This window comes from Glycine max, chromosome 20, assembly GCF_000004515.6.
Source record: "Glycine max cultivar Williams 82 chromosome 20, Glycine_max_v4.0, whole genome shotgun sequence".
NCBI classification, from domain to species: Eukaryota; Viridiplantae; Streptophyta; class Magnoliopsida; order Fabales; family Fabaceae; genus Glycine; species Glycine max.
The window spans coordinates 18,091,649-18,111,783 of NC_038256.2; the positions used below are offsets into that span (position 1 = coordinate 18,091,649).

Sequence of the window (20,135 nt, forward strand, 5' to 3'; positions counted from 1 at the left end):
AACTAAGGCACTAAAACACATTAATGGAGAGCCAAAGAATTAAGGGGGAGTGCACTTACCTGTGGGGAGTGAATTAAAGTGCAAAAGGGGAAGCAAAAAAACCAACAATGGAAGCATGGGGGGCTGCTATTCCTGCTATTTCCATGAGCAATGGGGTTCTTGAGTGAGGGGGGGGGGTTTGGGTGAAGAAAACTCACCCCCCAACTCCTTTTCATCTAACTCATGCAGGGGGTGCTCGCCCAGGATAGCTAACCCTGTGCATTTTTTTTGCGAAGAAAGTACGTGTTCTCTATGGGTCGGTGTTCGCTTACTCGAAACCCCTAGGGTAAGTTAGGCACCCAATCATCACCTTAAAGAAATAACAATAATAATAGGTAGGAATTCAAAGAATACTAGGCTGCCTCCTAGTAGTGCTTCTCGATCGTCCGGAGCCGGACGCGGGACAACGATCTGTTGATCACGGGCCTAGCGTCCATTCGTGCCTGTCCCCGAGTACCTGAAAGCAGGAAATGACATTGCGCAATAAATTATGGTCACGCTACCACTTACTTTGATTCATCTCTGTCTTGGATTTGGCACGGTATTCGACCATTGCTTAAAACGATCATGTCCCTGTCACAAGATAACAAATATGCATGTACATGCGTATGCATGAGCATTTTCAAACACAATAATTCTTTAGCAAAAACTTGTCTGGATCAGTTTTAATTAAGTGCTTGGGGCATCCCCATTGTCGCAACCTACCCTTCGGCGGGAGGGCGACGCGTGACTCGCGGGATGCGTGTTCCACGAAAGGAATACGCGCGGAGTCGCCACCAACGTTTATTTGAGGAAAACGTCGGAAAAACCGGAAAAGACGCGATCTACGAACTTTTAAGTGAAAGGTTCGGGAGTTGTATTTACGCACGGGGAAGGTATTAGCACCCCACACGTCCGCCCCAAGGGACGGCAGCCTTTAATCGAATGTGCAAACATGACTTTGATTTTTACGTTCCTTTTTATGTCCTTATATCCTTTTATACCCTTTTTATATTTTTCCCTTTTTTGTGGTCGACAAGGGTGTTTCCCTTTGCTCCTACGTATTCCTCAATTTGGTATGAGAAAATCAGACCTACGTAGTTCTTGTTTATCAAGTGATTCTTTTTTACTTTAAGAGGTGATCATTTTAAGGCGTTGGACCTTAAAAATGATCCATTTTACTTAGTGAGAAAATGAAATGACAAACTTCAAAAGCCTATTTTTATGGACGAGCTTGACTAGGTGAATTGATTTTAGCCTTTAGTTTCACTTTAGTTATTAATCAATTCGATTAAGAATGAGAAATCCCAAAGAGAAAACGTCCGATTGATTTTCCGCTTTATTTTACTAAAAGATGTCTTTTTGATTTTTATATTATTTTTTACCTCTTTTTGATTTCCAACGTGGTTACGGCACGACCGAACGGTCGGAATTTATTTTAACCGAAGTTAATGGATAATACAATTCAAACGTTCGGTGGAAATTTATTTTATTTTTAAGTTAAGCGAGAAATGACTTAAGTAAAATGGCTTAAGCACGTCAACAGGGGGTATAAAAAGTAAACAAAACGAGAATAAAAATGCACGAAACACAATGTGGACCACTACGGGTACATAGAATGAATCGAAAAGCTTGATTCGAGGTACTTACCCGTTGAAGATCGAAGAACGATGAAGAACGAATGAAGAACGTCGAAGAACGGTTGAAATCTTTGCGAAATTCCTCACGGAAAACGTTACGGAAACGTTTCGGAAGCGCCTCGGCTTAGATTTTCTTCACGGAAACAATTTTTCCAAGCAAATTCGAAAGAGAGAGAAGTGCCTAAGGGGCTGAACCCCTTCCTTCTTGCCTTCCTCCCCTATTTATAGCAAAATAGGGGAGGTGGTTGCCGCCCAGCTCGCCCAGGCGAGCAGGGTTGCTTCCTCCAGAAGCGTTGCTTCCTCCAGAAGCAACCGCCTTCTGGAGGAATGTTCCGGAGGGCCCAAGTGGGCCTGGGTGCTATTTGCACACCCCCCTCTGCTGTTTTTTTGGTGATTCTTTTTTCGTAAAGTTACGGAAACTTACGAATTTCGTAACGATACTTGTTTTCTTTCCGTAATGTTACGGAACCTTGCGGATTACATAATCATCCCCTTTTTGACTTACGGAATGTTACGGAACCTCACTTAATTATGCAACGATGCTTCCATTTGATTTCCGGTGTGTCACGGAAACTTACGGATTGTGCATCAATATTTTTTTGGTTTTTCGGCATGTCCTGGAATTTCACAAATTGCCTAATGATGGGTGCCAAGCACCTCACGAGGACCAAAGAATGGTCGCACGTCATCGAGCAAAGGTCCCCGGACGAAATTAGGGTATGACAGTTGCCCCTCTTTACTTGTCTTTTATTGGAGATAAAAGGAAAGTAAAGATAAGACACTAATTTCGTTCCTCTCGATTTGACGAGAGTCGCAGGTGACCATAAAATCTCCACATGCAAATGACTTGTTGTTCCCAAAATTTCACAAATTGCCTAATGATGGGTGCCAAGCACCTCACAAGGACCAAAGAATGGTCGCTTGTCATCAAGCAAAGGTCCCCGAAAATCAGTGTATGACACTAATTTCGCTCCTCTCGGTTGACGAGAGTCGCGGGCGACCATGAAATTTCCGCATGTAAATGACTTGTTGTTCCCGGAGGAACAAAAGGTGCAGAAGACTATGTCAGCCTCTGCATGCTATCAAGCGTTCTGTCTTACAGATAGCAAAAGAATGTTTATACGGATAACCACTCGGGTATTTCCGCGTATCATCGGGCCTGCCGCCTCTGGATGATACAAGGGTGCAGAATGACCAAACTTGGTCTCTGCTTGTCATCGGGCCCGCCGCCTCTGGATGACAAAAGGGTGCGAATAACCGTAAGGTATCTCCGCGTATCATCGGGCCCGCTGCCTCTGGATGATACAAGGGTGCAGAATGACCAAACTTGGTCTCTCCTTGTCATCGGGCCCACCGCCTCTGGATGACAAAAGGGTGCGAATAACCGTAAGGTATCTCCGCGTATCATCGGGCCCGCCGCCTCTGGATGATACAAGGGTGCAGAATGACCAAACTTGGTCTCTGCTTGTCATCGGGCCCGCCGCCTCTGGATGACAAAAGGGTGCGAATAACCGTAAGGTATCTCCGCGTATCATCGGGCCCGCCGCCTCTGGATGATACAAGGGTGCAGAATGACCAAACTTGGTCTCTGCTTGTCATCGGGCCCACCGCCTCTGGATGACAAAAGGGTGCAGAATGACCAAACTTGGTCTCTGCTTGTCATCGGGCCCGCCGCCTCTGGATGACAAAAGGGTGCGAATAACCGTAAGGTATCTCCGCGTATCATCGGGCCCGCCGCCTCTGGATGATACAAGGGTGCAGAATGACCAAACTTGGTCTCTGCTTGTCATCGGGCCCGCCGCCTCTGGATGACAAAAGGGTGCGGATAACCGTAAGGTATCTCCGCGGGCTACCAGCTCTTGAGTCATGGCAACAAAAGGCGGTATGGTCGACAAAAGCGAGGCTCTTGCTCCTACGTATCCTCCAATGAGGAACTCAGACCCACGTAGTTCTGGATAACTTGTGAGACTTGAAAGAGTCTCAGTGTTTTCTTCGCAAAAATGCAAACATGCTTTAGCAAAGAGACAAATATTCCAACTGATCTAGAGCAGCATATGCTCTCCTTTTTTTTTTTTTGAGTGAAAAACAATGCGTCTACCGGGGAAGGAGAGTCTGCTGATGAAATCTCCCATAACCATAAATGAGATTTTGGATGTTAGCATTTCGTTTCTAAATGATCATTTAGAGGAAACACTGGGTTCGACAAAAATAGAAGAAATCCACTCAAAGTGTATCAATCTCGCACAGGTAAGTGTTTCATCCTAATTCCGAACCATAGATATGTCATGACTTGACTTTGCAAATTATTTCCTATCAAATCAAAAATTACACGCGTGATCATGGATCAACAGGGCTTCCCTTGGGAATGGGTTCTTTTGGTGGTTTCTTCTTTCGGCTTTTGTGTGTTTTTGGCTTTTGATTTTTCTGGCTTTTTTTTCTTTTTCTGTTTTTGTTTAGTGCGGGGCGAGGAAAAAAAGGTCGCTAGCGCACGGGATTTCGGTTGGTAATCAAAGGGAGAAGACCATTTTAGGTCGTGGATTCCTTTCCTTCTTTTTGTTCATTTGGTGACAATTCTGTATTGTTCAGATATTGTCTGGTTAAAAGACCTTTCTACACATTTCTTCTAGTTTCTTTGATCAAGAACTTTCTTTCCTTCCATTTTTACTTTCTCCCATTCTTTGGTTGGGAATTTTCTTTCTTTTCCTTTTGCTTTCTCCCACTCTTTGATTGGGAATTTCCTTTCTTTTCTTTTTGACTTTCTCTTTGATTGGAAATTTTCCTTCTTTTCTTTTTTGCTTCCGAGGGTAAGGATTATGGTGAGTCAGGATTTTGGCTCAAGGCTTGTAGAATGGCTAGACATGATACATGTCAGGGTTTGGTTTGGTTCAAGGATAAAAAGGGATGCCCCACATTATTTCCATGACACAAATGCAAAAATGATGATTTGCAAATTTTATGCAAAACTGGTCATGCATGCACCTATGCGGACACTCAAGTGTCAAATTTTTATGGTCATGTGATGCTAGGGCTCAGGATTCATTCCCTCTATTTTTAGATCAACCCAATGTTTCCAAAATATGTTCTTTTATCAATTTGTGCATTCATCCGAGTCCATTTTGGGCGTCTGGGAAAATCTTCACAGCATTCACCCTTCAGGTGCATACACATTTTTTCAAAAACTAGTTATGATCAGTGAATTTTTCCAAAGAAAAGTTGGAAGTCATCTCTTTTCAACAGCATGTTGGTTTTTCAGCTTGACAACTTTTTTTTCTTTTTTCTACCTTTTTCCTTACTTGCCTTTTTTCTTATTTGCTCTCTTTTTCTTTTCACTTTCTTTTCTTTTCTATTTCATTTTCTTTCCTTTTCTATTTTTATTTTTATCATGATTTTTTTTTTTTGTTTATTTCACCTATATACTTTTGGACGATGTTCCTAAACGAAGAACTCTACACGGTTCCAGAATTTCAAACATCATTGATAGTAGTGATATATAAATACTAACGCAACAATCTAAACAAAAATGTATGCGCTGTACAAATGACAATCGAAACAACAAAAACAAACGTTAGTCTCTCAAGTCAAAACAATAACATAGAATAAAAATGACAAAAGAAATATGAAAGAAAACATGAATCTGGGGATCTCCCAGTCACGTATCTCCACTCCCTCCCAAGAAGTCAAGCAAATCGGCCATCTCCTCATCCTCGTGGGCTTCTTCTCCATCGCCGGGAGCTTCTGGGGGTGCCTCTCCTGCTTGGGCCTCGGGCCAATCTCCGGGCCATGCAACCTCTGCCCTGAACTGGTCTGGAGTAGGGCATGAAAAAGAAGCGAAGCCCTGGCTCTGCATGCTAAGGCTCATCTGATACAGACAGTCATGGGTCCGTACATGTGCTCGGTGGTTGGCCGCCTGCTGGCGAACCAAATGCCGTAAATACTGCTCCATGTCAAATGCCCCAGCCTGGCCAGCCTGATGAGGTGGTGGGGGCGCGCCTGCGGCCTGTGGAGCATCACCCTGACCCTGTCTCTGGGTACAGTACTTCTCAATAAAAACCCGGGTGATGGGCGGCCGAATCACCTTGGTAGGTGCAACGGGGACTCCGAACGACTGGCAGAGTCCTGTGATCAGTGCGGGGAATCCCAGGGCCCTGTTGGACTTATCTGGGTCCAAAGGGTGCCTAGTGGGCGCCATACCTGCAAAAATATAGATGGCATCAGCGATCAATTGAGCCACATGGATGCTCATCCGTGTCAGGATGGCGTACACCAGCTGGCACTTCGGCATGGGGAGGTCGGAATTATGATCGGTGGGCAGGATGTTGCTGAGCAGCAGAGTCATCCATATCTGAGTCAGGGTGGTCATGTTGGTGCGCATGATCCGCACCCGTCTTCCGGCAGCAGTCCGGGCAAAATCCTGCCCCGGTATACATAGCAACTGGGCGATGGCCTCCTCATCGAACCCATCAGACCGGTTCCTCCTCTGGCCATACTCGCACTCCTGGCCCTCTTCTAACACCAACGGATATCCCAGGAGCTGGCCGATAGCGTCGGCATCGAACGGGATCCACTGACCCCTAACCCAGGATCTCATGTCACGCACGCCCTCCTCTGTTGGCCAAGCATTGGCATAAAACTCAAGGACTATTTCTGGATCAAACTTGGCCATGGGAGTAACCAGTGGTGCCCACCGCCGGCGCCCTATTTCCTCCTGGAAATCAGTATACTCGTCGTCCCTGAGCTGGACGCGTCGCTCCCGGAGAAACGACCACCCCTTGATGGCTTCGAAGCGCTGCTGGTGTACCGCGCTCCTAAAGCGGTGACTATCATACTCCGGAGCGGAACTAGTTCCTTCTGCTGCCTTGTCCTTCCTGGACCTCTTTGAGGCAAGCTTTCTCGGGGCCATTTCCTGCGAAGGCAAACATTTGGAAAGTTAGTTTTACCAGTGGGATACTATTCTTAAAACAAAAATGACATACAACCTCCTCCCATAAATACAAACATCAATGTAAATTTAGAGCAAGCTTATGCGCATATTTCCTTACAAACGTTCTCTTGCACAAGACATTCTATTAACCGAAAAAAATGCACCCATATACAATCAAGGCAGCTTCGTTACCTAGATTATTTACACGTACTTCCAAGGTGTATTTGTTACTTACATCACACACCTCCTTGGCTAAATTCACATACATGCATACTCAAAGCATTTTGGGGTACCAAAAATTGCACATGTGCACATCTTGGTATTTCTAATACCTATACATACACAAACTTCATGATGAATCTTGACTATCTACACAATAAGGTGCTACATTTCATGCTCTTTTCAAGTTTTTGCTACCTAAAGCCGCATGCAAATTCAAGTATATTTTCCTTTGCTGACTAAAATTGTATTCAAATTAAAAGGTATACATTTTTGGTAATGTATCTTCTTTACATAACATGCAACATATTTATGTATATTTTTTTGTGAGACATTTTGACTACCAAAAATTATATGTACATACATCCAAGTATTTTGCTATCATACCCAAAGTGTAAATTGCCAAAGGTATTTTGCCACCTATTCTAAACCTACACATTTATGATGAGCAAAATTCCTAACCATCTAGGCATAGGGAAAATATTGTAGCGCGGCCCATAGCTGATTGCTGGCCAAAAAAGGGTAACTTTACCCAATATGCACCTCCTTTTGTGCTTTTTTTTTTTTTTTTTTTTTTTGCATAAAATTTCAGTTTCTAGGACTAGGATATATGTGGGGCAATTACTCTAGCTTCCAAAAATAGAAAATATGCACAAACCAAAATACCCCATGGGTTGTTTCCTTACAAAAGTCACGCGCTAATGCCATTGAGGCATTTCACCGAACACTTGGTGGGCGCGCGTTTAGGCATCAATAGCAAGAGAACGGGGACAATGTGGCATGTCCTATTGTTTCAAAATGCATTATAGGCCTAGGGCCATCTCATACCAACCCCTAATTCAACCTAATCAAGCAAGAAAACAAATCAAAATTGCCCCATATATTTGAGCACACTCCCACAATTTAGAGCACAAAAAGGAGATCAAAATACACCAATGAAAAGCTAGAAAGCTTAGGGATGGAATACTTACTTGTTGGTGATGAACAAAAGCGCAAAACGGAATCAAAAAATGCGAAAAAGGATGACCCTAGGGCTGCAAATTCGTCAATCCCGTGGGTATGGCTTTTGAAAGGGGGGAAAAGAAGTTTTTGAATGTAAAAACGCCCCCCCTTTCGTCATTTTTATAATTTGGTGCAGGGGTGGCTCGCCCAGGCATTCCCTGCTTGTTTCGCACAGAGAAGGGCAACGATCGGTCGGTCGTGACCCCATCCCCGCTTGCGTTCATCCTTAAGTACCTGCAATTAATAAACAACCAGGTATGGCCAATCTTGACCGCATCATTACCCTACCTTGATTGGTTTCTGCCGTTCATGTTTTGTCTCCACTCCAGAAGGTAGCCCAAGGTGATCCTGCCCCTGTTTTACCACAACAATATACATGCGTATGCGTATGCGTATGCATGAATGTTTTCAAACGCAGAAAATTTAGGGAAAGTTGGTTCAGGTTCAATTCTAATTAAGCGCTTGGGGGATCCCATGAACTGAGCGGAAGGGCTCAGGCGATCACAAATTAACGCAAGGTGTGAAACTAACGTGAGGACTAAAAGCCTCAAATCCATGTTCATTTCTTTGAAAGATCGTAACAAGAGATACAACGGACCGGAAATCCCTGGGGGGAAATCTAGAAAACGCATAAAGATAAAGAACATGCAGCGACATCCTTAATTGCCCCAGCTTCTAAGCATAATATTGTTTGACGACATCAGAGTTCACGGGTGAAGGTAGCTCTTCGCCATCCATGTTGGTAAGCACCAGGGCTCCTCCGGAAAAAGCCCTCTTCACAACAAAAGGCCCTTCGTAATTCGGGGCCCATTTCCCTCGATGGTCCTTGACAGCATGGGACATTTTCTTTAGCACAAGGTCTCCCTCATGGAACTTGCGTAAGCGTACTTTCTTGTCGAATGCACTCTTCATTCTTTGCTGGTATAAGCGCCCATGACTCATGGCCGTTAAGCGCTTACCCTCAATGAGGTTGAGCTGATCGTAGCGTGTTTGAGCCCACTCTGATTCCTTTAATCCGGATTCTGCCAAGATCCTCAATGACGGGACTTCTACCTCGAACGGTAATATCGCCTCCATCCCATATACTAATGAGAACGGCGTTGCCCCAGTTGACGTTCGCACTGAAGTCCGGTAACCGTGTAACGCGAATGGGAGCATCTCGTGCCAATCCTTGTATGACACGGTCATCTTTTGGATAATCTTTTTGATATTCTTATTGGCTGCTTCCACGGCTCCATTCATCTTTGGCCGGTAGGTTGTGGAATTGTGATGCTGGATTTTAAACTCCTCGCACATTTCCCCCATCATCTTGTTATTCAGGTTGGTGCCGTTGTCCGTGATAATCTTCCTTGGCAAACCATATCGGCAGATGATCTCCTTCTTAATGAACCTGACCACCACATTCCTCGTGACATTGGTATATGAAGCCGCCTCGACCCACTTGGTGAAATAATCTATTGCTACGAGGATGAAGCGATGACCATTCGAGGCCTTGGGCTCAATGGCCCCGATGACATCTATTCCCCACATGGAGAAAGGCCAAGGGGCGGACATGACATTCAGAGGATGTGGTGGGGCATTGACATTATCTGCGAATGCTTGACATTTGTGGCACTTCCTCACATGGACACAACAATCACTTTCCATGGTAAGCCAGTAATAACCTGCTCTTAAGATCTTCCTGGCCATAGCATGCCCGTTGGCGTGTGTTCCAAACGAGCCCTCATGGACTTCCTCGATCATGTGATTTGCCTCCTTGGCATCCACACATCGCAGGAGTGTCATGTCGTGATTTCTCTTATACAATGTGCCTCCGCTCATGAAGAAACTGGCTGCCAACCTCCTCAATGTCCTTTTATCGTTGTCGGCAATCTCTGGCGGGTATTCTTTGCTTACGACATATTGCTTGATGTCGTAATACCAAGGCTTTCCGTCCCGTTCCTCTTCCACTTGGCAACAATGTGCGGTTTGCCACGACACTGAAATTCAATGTAGGGTAGGTCCCCGTGCGGTGTTAGCTGGAACATAGATGCCAACGTAGCAAGTGCATCCGCCATTTGATTTTCCTCGCGGGGAACATGATGGAAGGAGATCTCATCGAAAGTTTTAGCCAATTCCTTGATGTAGGCTTTGTAGGGTATCAGCTTGGGATCTCTAGTTTCCCATTCCCCTCTCAGCTGATGGATTACCAACGCTGAGTCGCCGTACACCTTGAGTAGTTTGACATTGGAGTCAATTGCTGCCTGGACGGCTAGGGCACATGCTTCATATTCGGCCATGTTGTTGGTGCAGTCGAATCCTAGCCTGGCTGTGAAAGGTACACATTGATTGTCCGGAGAGATCAACACTGCCCCAACGCCATGACCTAGAATGTTTGACGCTCCGTCAAACCATACAGTCCATTTGTCCCGATCTTCGTCCAACTTTTCCTCGAACAAGGCCATGATGTCCTCATCCGGGAATTCCGGATGCATGGGCTGGTAGTCGTTAAGAGGCTGTTGAGCCAAATAATCTGCCAAAGCGCTTCCTTTTATTGCCTTTTGGGTGACGTAGACTATATCAAACTCAGATAGCAAGACTTGCCACCGGGCGATTCGTCCTGTGAGAGCTGGCTTTTCAAAGATGTACTTGACCGGGTCCATTTTGGATATCAACCAGGTAGTATGGCTCAGCATGTACTGCCTTAAGCGATGGGACGCCCATACTAAAGCACAACACGTTCTTTCGAGCAAGGAGTAATTCATCTCACAGGTCGTGAACTTCTTACTTAGGTAGTAAACAGCGCGCTCTTTCTTCCCGGATTCGTCATGTTGCCCCAGCATACACCCCATTGATTCGTCCAAGATTGTCATGTACAAAATGAGAGGCCTTCCCGGTACTGGTGGCATAAGCACGGGAGGACTCATTAAGCACTTTTTGATCCTTCCAAAAGCCTCTTGGCAATCCTCATTCCACCGATCAGTTTGGTTTTTGCGCAAGAGTTTAAACAACGGCTCACAAATGGCGGTGAGCTGCGATATGAATCTGGCAATATAATTTAGGCGCCCCAGGAACCCTCGGACTTGCCTCTCTGTACGGGGTTCCGGCATCTCAAGGATAGCCTTCACTTTTTCGGGGTCTACCTCTATCCCTTTCTGGCTTACAACGAAACCAAGCAATTTCCCTGATTTGACCCCAAAGGTACACTTAGCGGGGTTCAACCTTAATTGATATTTCTTAAGCCTTTCGAACAACTTCCGCAGGTTGACAAGGTGTTCTTCCTCAGATTTAGATTTAGCAATTATGTCGTCCACGTAGACCTCGATCTCTTGATGCATCATATCATGGAACAAAGCTACCATGGCCCGTTGATAAGTTGCCCCGGCATTCTTGAGTCCAAAGGACATCACCTTGTAACAGAACGTTCCCCACAGGGTGACGAAAGTAGTCTTTTCCATATCCTCGGGCGCCATCTTTATCTGATTGTAACCAGAGAAACCGTCCATGAAGGAAAATAAAGCGAAATTGGCCGTGTTATCTACGAGGATATCGATGTGTGGTAAAGGAAAATTGTCCTTGGGACTGGCCCGATTCAGGTCCCGATAATCTACACACATTCGTACTTTCCCATCTTTTTTAGGAACTGGTACGATGTTGGCAACCCATTCTGGATACCGAGCGACGGCCAGAAATCCAGCGTCAAATTGCTTCTTCACTTCTTCTTTTATCTTCAAGGATGTTTCGGGCTTCATCCTCCTCAATTTCTGTTTTACCGGGGAACACCCGGGATTTAGAGGTAATCGGTGCTGCACAATGTCAGAACTCAAACCGGGCATATCTTGGTATGACCAAGCAAAGATGTCTTGGTAGTCTTTTAGCAGGATTATTAATTCTTCACGGATAGGTGCGGTAATGCCTGTACCTATCTTTACTTCCCTCTTTCCACTGCCAAATCCTAAGTCTACTAGCTCTGTTTCTTCTTGATGAGGCCCCATTTCTTGGTCCTCATGGGCGACCATTCTTTCTAGTTCCGAAGGAAGTCCCACATACTCATCTCCTTCATCTTCCGTTTGATTCATTTCTTGCTCGAAGTTGATAGACGGGTCCCAGGTATTAGTACCTTCGGGGGACTCGTCATCGAATCTGCCGTTTTAGAAAAAGAAGTAAACATGCAAATGAATGAGAATGGGTAGAGACCAGGAACAGATGAAGAAAGATCCTTGTATTATAAATTCAAAAACAAAAGACACAAAGCCTTAACAAAATGAAAACTCTAAAGCCTAGGCCCAACTATAGAGCTTTTAAAACCGTAAAGGTTTACATTATGCTTGTTGCGTAAATGCCGGGGCGTTCCTCCACTCGCCAATTTCCCAGCTGGAAATCAGGAGGGCATGGTCGTACCAAATCCAAAGTACTCGGAATATCATCTTCGCATATCGCGAACGCTTGACCTTTGTCTCCCGAACCCGCACTTATAAAGCTTCTACTTATGTGGCAGGGCGGGCTTCCTTCACCTTCTTGTCTCCAACGCGAACTTTGACCATTGTTCTTCCTTCCCGCAATGCTTCTTTTCATGTCTGCCTGAGTGGGCTTATAGCCTAAACCATACTTCCCACGATTACCTTGGGTATTTATCAGTCTAGTTATGCCGCCGTTGTTTTTTCCTAAACCCATCCCGGGCTCATAACCGTTCCCCAACATAACTCGGGCCATCATTACCGCTGCATCGGACAGACAAGGTTGCCCAAAGAGGGAGTCCACGGAGGAAATGCTGACCACCTCAAAAGACTGGAAAGCAGTTTCTAACGATTCTTCTGCGGCTTCCACATAAGGCATGGAGGATGGGCAGCTTACCAAGATATCTTCCTCGCCTGACACGATGACCAAGTGCCCCTCCACTACGAATTTCAGCTTTTGGTGGAGCGTAGACGGCACGACTCCCACTGAGTGGATCCACGGGCGCCCCAACAGGCAGCTGTAGGGGGGGTTAATATCCATTATTTGGAAGGTGACTTGACAGGTGTGAGGGCCTATTTGTACTGGGAGATCGATCTCTCCCCTAACCTCTCGGCGAGTGCCGTCGAAGGCCCGAACCACCATTGAACTTGGTTTTAAGTGGGAAACATTGAATGGTAACTTCTCCAAAGTGCTCTTAGGCATCACGTTTAAACTGGAACCATTATCGATGAGTACCTTGGCTATGATATGGTCCATACACTTGACTGACACGTGTAAAGCCTTATTATGCCCTCTCCCCTCGGCGGGGATTTCTTCTTCGGCGAAGGCAAGATAGTTGTTGGCAGTGATATTGTTGACCAGCCCTCCGAAACCTTCTACCGAGATATCTTGGGCCACGTGAGCCTCGTTCAGCACTTTTACTAGCAGAGCCCGATGAGGCTCGGAGCTCATAAGTAACTCCAGCAGCGAGACCCTAGCCGGGGTTTTGTTGAGCTGTTCGATAACCTTGAATTCGCTCTGCTGAATTATGCGAAGGAACTCGCTGGCTTCCTCTAGCGACACCTCCTTTCTACCATCCTTTTTCTCTGGGGGCCCCTTTGCTGGAGTATCTTTATTCGAAGCGTGGGGTGCTTCGCCATCTTGTTCCTCCACCACTTTTCCTTTTCCTTTGACGTCGGCGGGTTGGACTGGTAGGTCCGGAGGTGCGAACACACGACCACTACGGGTCACACCACTCAGCCCCGTGATATTTGTTACTTTAGCTGACAGCGAACTGACGTCAGTGACTTCTTCTTCCTTCTTCCCCGGAGGTGTATATCTCCACGGGACCGCGTGACTATTTTGATACGGGAAAGGAACAGGTTTGGCCATTAAGGGGTGCCCGGGCTTTTGCGAGGCTGCACTTTTAGTGAAGTATATATCACCAAGGGTTTGGGCTTCGCAACACCGCTCCCCTCCGTAGATTGCATGCATATATGCTGCTCTTCTTTTCCTTCAATGCCGACTTCTAGTCGACCTTGGTCTATCATTTGCTGTAACAATTCCTCTACTTCCAAACACGTCTCCATGTCATGCATCTCGCCGAAATGTAGCAGACAGGAATCCTCCTTACACCCACTATGGGGAATTACACCTCCCTTTTGTAGGGCCTCAAAGATAAACCTCCTAGGGGTTGCCACATCTCTTAAAGGTTTAGACCTGTGGGGCCTATCGGATTCAACTGCATTAACTGCTCCCCCTCCATGATTGGCGAGCGGGTTGGTCCTCACATTGGGCCGATCCTCTTGGAAAGTCAGCCATCCAGCATCCATTAAATGTTGGACCTTGTATTTAAGGGCCAAGCATTTTTCGACGGAATGCCCCGGGACACCCCCATGGTACTTGCAAGTTGCATTAGGGTCATACCACTTCGGGAAAGGGGGTTCGAGGACCCTTCCGGGAGTTACCACGGCCAAATGATTGGCGATGAGGGATGGTAGAAGATCTTCGTACGTCATTGGGAGCGGGGTGAATTCCGGCAATGGCCTCGGAGGGAAGTTCCTTGTCGTGTTGGAATTACCGGCCGGTCGAGTCGTGTTCGGAGTTGGAACTTGGGGAGCTTCCCTCTGGGTGGGTGCCTTAGGCTGCACGGGTGTTGAACTAGAGGCGTTCCCCGCATGAGCCGAGAAGCTTGGGTGATGTTGCGCGTACTGATGGGTACCATGAGGTGTTTGCTGGGGTTTGACCCACGCGGGTGTTGAAGAGACGGCATGGGCATCTCCTTCTTTCCTTTTTGCCCCTGTCGCCCCGATTCTTTTGGCATTCACGTTTGTGGAGGAAACGTAATCAAACTTTCCTCTCTTCAATCCAACCTCGATTCTTTCCCCGGCAAACACCAGATCCGCAAAGCTGGACGGCATGTAACCCACTAGCTTCTCATAGTAGAACACTGGCAGAGTGTCTACCATCATGGTGATCATCTCTCTCTCAACCATGGGAGGAGCTACTTGTGCCGCCAAATCCCTCCATCGCTGCGCATATTCTTTAAAGGTTTCACCCTCTTTCTTGAACATATTCTGCAGTTGAGTACGGTCAGGAGCCATATCAGAATTGTACTGATACTGCCTTAGGAAGGCGGTAATCAGATCCTTCCAAGTACGGATACGGGAAGCTTCCAAATTAGTGTACCACACTACCGTAGCTCCGGCCAAGCTATCCTGAAAGAAGTGTATCAACAACTTTTCATCTTTAGAATGGGCGCCCATCTTACGGCAGTACATTTTGAGATGGTTTTTGGGACAAGTCGTCCCTTTATACTTGTCGAAGTCCGGCACTTTGAACTTCGGGGGAATAACAACATCGGGTACTAAGCAAAGATCCGTCATGTCTGCAAACGGATAGTCCCCAAATCCTTCCACAGCCCTCAATCTCTCCTCAAGGAGATCGAGCTTCCTCCTTTCTTCAGTTGCCGGGGGCGGCCCTTCCATAGACAAAACTATTGGCGATGCTGCGATGTTGGGTTGAGGCAACGTGCCTGGTGCCGGCCCTTCGGGGATCGGGGGATAAAACTTGACATCCCTCCGAGCATAATCTTGAGGGTCTTTATGGACTTCGTCGGGCTGCTGAGGAGGCTCTTTTTCATGGACGGGAGAAGCAATGTGGCCCGCATCTTCTTGCAAGATGGGTGGTGAATAGTTGGGCGGCAATCCATAAGGGTAAGCCGCTCGGTTGTATCCCAGGTGAGGGCTGCCATCGTGCCCCAGTGTGTCCCTTCCCCGTCCTACTATGTTTGAGGGAGGATGGTGCGTAGTTGCCAAGAGAGTCGGGTCTGCTTCGGCAGCCGAACTGACAGCGGCGGCAGTGGCCGCGTTCTTCTCCATGAGCTGCTTCATACCTAACATGGCCTCCATCATGGAGGCCATTTGTTCTTTCAGAGCCGACATGTCGGCTTTAATCTGTTCCTGCGTCTCCTCTTGATCACCCATCGTTCTAGATTTGGATCTGGTGCGATAGGGATCCCTTGCGGCGCGTTTAATTATGGTGTTTTTCCCTAAAAAACCAAACATGAGGAGTGGGTAAAGAAAGAAAATGCATGCTAGAGATGAAATGTAGGAGTGATTTGATTTGCCCAAGTTTTTTTTGGAGTAAAACATGGGACCAACTCATTTTATTTCAAAAAGGAAGTCGTATCTAGTCAAGGTCTGAGAGACCATACAAGTTTCCTAACGATTTCTAATTATGTGGGCCATTAAGTCTATCATATGCTGACAATAGCCGAGAAGCCCATGAATCTCTTCGGGGGCGGAGTAGGTGTCTGCCATCGCCTTGGCCTTGGCTAACAATCGGGGAAGTTCTTGACTGCCGTTCAAGGTAAGAGCAAACCGATCCATCCACATGGTTGCCTCTTGGTGTAAAGAGTCGATCACCCTTCCTCTAGCCTCTTTTTCCGCGTATACTTGGGCATACTCATCCGCGATTCTATGCTCGTGGGCCGTGGCTAGACCTAACTCTTCTTGGTACTTGGCGATGATAGCTAACATGTTGGTCTCTGTCTCGCATAAACGTTGAGACAAGCTTCTTTTGGACCTTGAACAAGCAATCAACTCCTCTTTCAGAACCATGCTATGTGCTCGCGACTGGTCCCTTTCTTCCCTTCGCAACTTGAGTTCATTATTGCTACCCCATAGAGCTCCGCGAAATTTGTTCCGGCCATACTCTTCCTTGCGAGCCCTCTTGGTCTCTTGTTCAAGGGCTCTTGCGGTAATTGCATTCTCTTCCCGTAACCCGGCACACTCCTTCCGAACGTGTGTAGCAGCCAACTTGAACTTCTCCTTGGCGAGTTTTGCCTTTCCTAACTCGCTTTTGAGAGCTTGGACTTCTTCGTCCTCTTCCGGTGCTTCAAAATTCTCTTCGCTGACGACTTTTAACTTGGCGAGCCAATCTAAACCTCGTATGCGAACTTTCAGCCATTCGTGGTACCCACCAATGATGCCATTACGAATGCCTCTAAGCTCTTGATCTTTCCTTAACGGGGTTTCCCATGCCTTATGGATTCTTTGTATAGTCTTGGAATTTTGTGCGCCGAGATCCCTCACAAGGAAAGGAGACATGCTTTCTTCTGTCGGTGCTCCCCTCATGGGGTACCCTAGTTGTCTTATAGCGAGCGTGGGATTGTAATTAATACAACCCCTCGTTCCTACCAGCGGAATGTTTGGGTATCTTCCACATGAGAAAAGGACTCCTTCTTTTCCTTCCTTCCATCGGGGGAACCAACTGATTGTTCTACCTCCTATCCCGGCCAAGAGCTGGTCCCAATCTATTCTCCTCTTTTCAGTACACGAGTGATGGCTCAGGAGCGGACATGGATGTCTTGTGTCTTGTTGGAACAAATGGGAAACCAACCAAACACAGAGGGCGGGTAAGCAACAGATGATCCGTGCGCTACTCTTCTCGCACCTTCGGTCAAATGTGTCAAATAGATCTGCCAAGACAGCTACCACCGGACTCTCCTTGCTATGGTGGTAGGCAAGGAAAGCGTCGATTGCTGCTAGGTCTACCAAACCATCCACGTTTGGAAAGAGGACGACCCCAAAAATTAGCAAAGCTAACACATCCATAAACGGGACCCAGTCTCCTTGATTGGCCATACCCCTCGCCTTGTCTTCTAGGTACTTCTGTGGTAGGCCCCTCGCAATGGCTTCTATGGACACCTCTGCTATGGTCAACTCTAAGATCTTTCCGTAAGTCTTGCGGAAGGCTTGCATTTGGAGGGGTTCCATCAACCGCCCTAATTCCTTGATGCTGGTGGTATCTAGGCTTTTGACCTTGACTTGGTAGAACCTCTTGCCGGTTTGATTCGTTCCCATGCTTACTAAAGTGAGACAAAAGCTGGTGCAAATCAAAACTCCGATATTTCATGGGTGGGATGGATGAATGCATGATGGAATGCATATGACACAGATGCAATCTAGGAATGCGGGGGTCCGGGGAATTTGTCCCCTTCTTAGATACGACGTCTAGGGGTAGCGAAATGCCCCAACGCCCGTTTTTCAGAAGGCGACACGGACCCTCCGTTGGTTTGTTTACAGTAGGGATCAAGACAGAACCCATATGTGATGCCTATGCAAAAGACACAACGCGGGAATGTACACAGTATGACAATATTTACTGAACATAAGCAAAAGGGTATATGATACTCATGCATGGCAGTGTGAAAAATGGCACGCAGCGTGTTTGCTTCGTGCCCCTATTTAAGGGACCTATAAGGGAGAGAACTAACTAGGCTTTTAGCAATAATCCCCAAGGTAGTTATATCTCTCTTGATGGTTTCTAGAGGTATCATCCCCTTTGAAGAACATATTGTAGCAGTAGGGACTACTAGCAACAATAGGTGTCCAAAGAGAAAAGCTCTAGATGAGGGTTCACTGTAATCAAGCAAGTCGGAGACCTAGCATGATTACAGATTCACCTCCACTCCTTATGCTCCCATGAACCCGGGTATAGGGCCCTTTTTCACTCACAGTGTGTGCAAATAGTGTTGGTGTTTGTGTGCACAAATGAATAAATATTTACTTCATGCATACATTTAAAACGCACTAAAAGCAACAAAGAGTTTATATACACAAGAACATAATGAAAGGAAACCAACAAAGGGGTAAGTCACGGTAAAACATTGCACAAAATTAAATGGCCTAACTCTCTAAAAACGGTCCCCAGTGGAGTCGCCAACTGTCGCAACCTACCCTTCGGCGGGAGGGCGACGCGTGACTCGCGGGATGCGTGTTCCACGAAAGGAATACGCGCGGAGTCGCCACCAACGTTTATTTGAGGAAAACGTCGGAAAAACCGGAAAAGACGCGATCTACGAACTTTTAAGTGAAAGGTTCGGGAGTTGTATTTACGCACGGGGAAGGTATTAGCACCCCACACGTCCGCCCCAAGGGACGACAGCCTTTAATCGAATGTGCAAACATGACTTTGATTTTTACGTTCCTTTTTATGTCCTTATATCCTTTTATACCCTTTTTATATTTTTCCCTTTTTTGTGGTCGACAAGGGTGTTTCCCTTTGCTCCTACGTATTCCTCAATTTGGTATGAGAAAATCAGACCTACGTAGTTCTTGTTTATCAAGTGATTCTTTTTTACTTTAAGAGGTGATCATTTTAAGGCGTTGGACCTTAAAAATGATCCATTTTACTTAGTGAGAAAATGAAATGACAAACTTCAAAAGCCTATTTTTATGGACGAGCTTGACTAGGTGAATTGATTTTAGCCTTTAGTTTCACTTTAGTTATTAATCAATTCGATTAAGAATGAGAAATCCCAAAGAGAAAACGTCCGATTGATTTTCCGCTTTATTTTACTAAAAGATGTCTTTTTGATTTTTATATTATTTTTTACCTCTTTTTGATTTCCAACGTGGTTACGGCACGACCGAACGGTCGGAATTTATTTTAACCGAAGTTAATGGATAATACAATTCAAACGTTCGGTGGAAATTTATTTTATTTTTAAGTTAAGCGAGAAATGACTTAAGTAAAATGGCTTAAGCACGTCAACAGGGGGTATAAAAAGTAAACAAAACGAGAATAAAAATGCACGAAACACAATGTGGACCACTACGGGCACATAGAATGAATCGAAAAGCTTGATTCGAGGTACTTACCCGTTGAAGATCGAAGAACGATGAAGAACGAATGAAGAACGTCGAAGAACGGTTGAAATCTTTGCGAAATTCCTCACGGAAAACGTTACGGAAACGTTTCGGAAGCGCCTCGGCTTAGATTTTCTTCACGGAAACAATTTTTCCAAGCAAATTCGAAAGAGAGAGAAGTGCCTAAGGGGCTGAACCCCTTCCTTCTTGCCTTCCTCCCCTATTTATAACAAAATAGGGGAGGTGGTTGCCGCCCAGCTCGCCCAGGCGAGCTCAGCTCGCCCAGGCGAGCAGGGTTGCTTCCTCCAGAAGCAACCGCCTTCTGGAGGAATATTCCGGAGGGCCCAAGTGGGCCTGGGTGCTATTTGCACCCCCATTTTTACTAAGTACACCCCCCTCTGCTGTTTTTTTGGTGATTCTTTTTTCGTAAAGTTACGGAAACTTACGAATTTCGTAACGATACTTGTTTTCTTTCCGTAATGTTACGGAACCTTGCGGATTACATAATCATCCCCTTTTTGACTTACGGAATGTTACGGAACCTCACTTAATTATGCAACGATGCTTCCATTTGATTTCCGGTGTGTCACGGAAACTTACGGATTGTGCATCAATATTTTTTTGGTTTTTCGGCATGTCCTGGAATTTCACAAATTGCCTAATGATGGGTGCCAAGCACCTCACGAGGACCAAAGAATGGTCGCACGTCATCGAGCAAAGGTCCCCGGACGAAATTAGGGTATGACACCCATGGATTGAGCGAAA

The 20,135-nt window shown here is 46.1% G+C and overlaps 1 pseudogene; it reads right to left on the reverse strand.

Annotated features, from left to right (window-relative positions):
* Window positions 1–555: 555 nt before the first annotated feature.
* LOC106797640 (uncharacterized) lies at window positions 556–15,173 on the reverse strand (annotated as a pseudogene).
* Window positions 15,174–20,135: the final 4,962 nt, after the last annotated feature.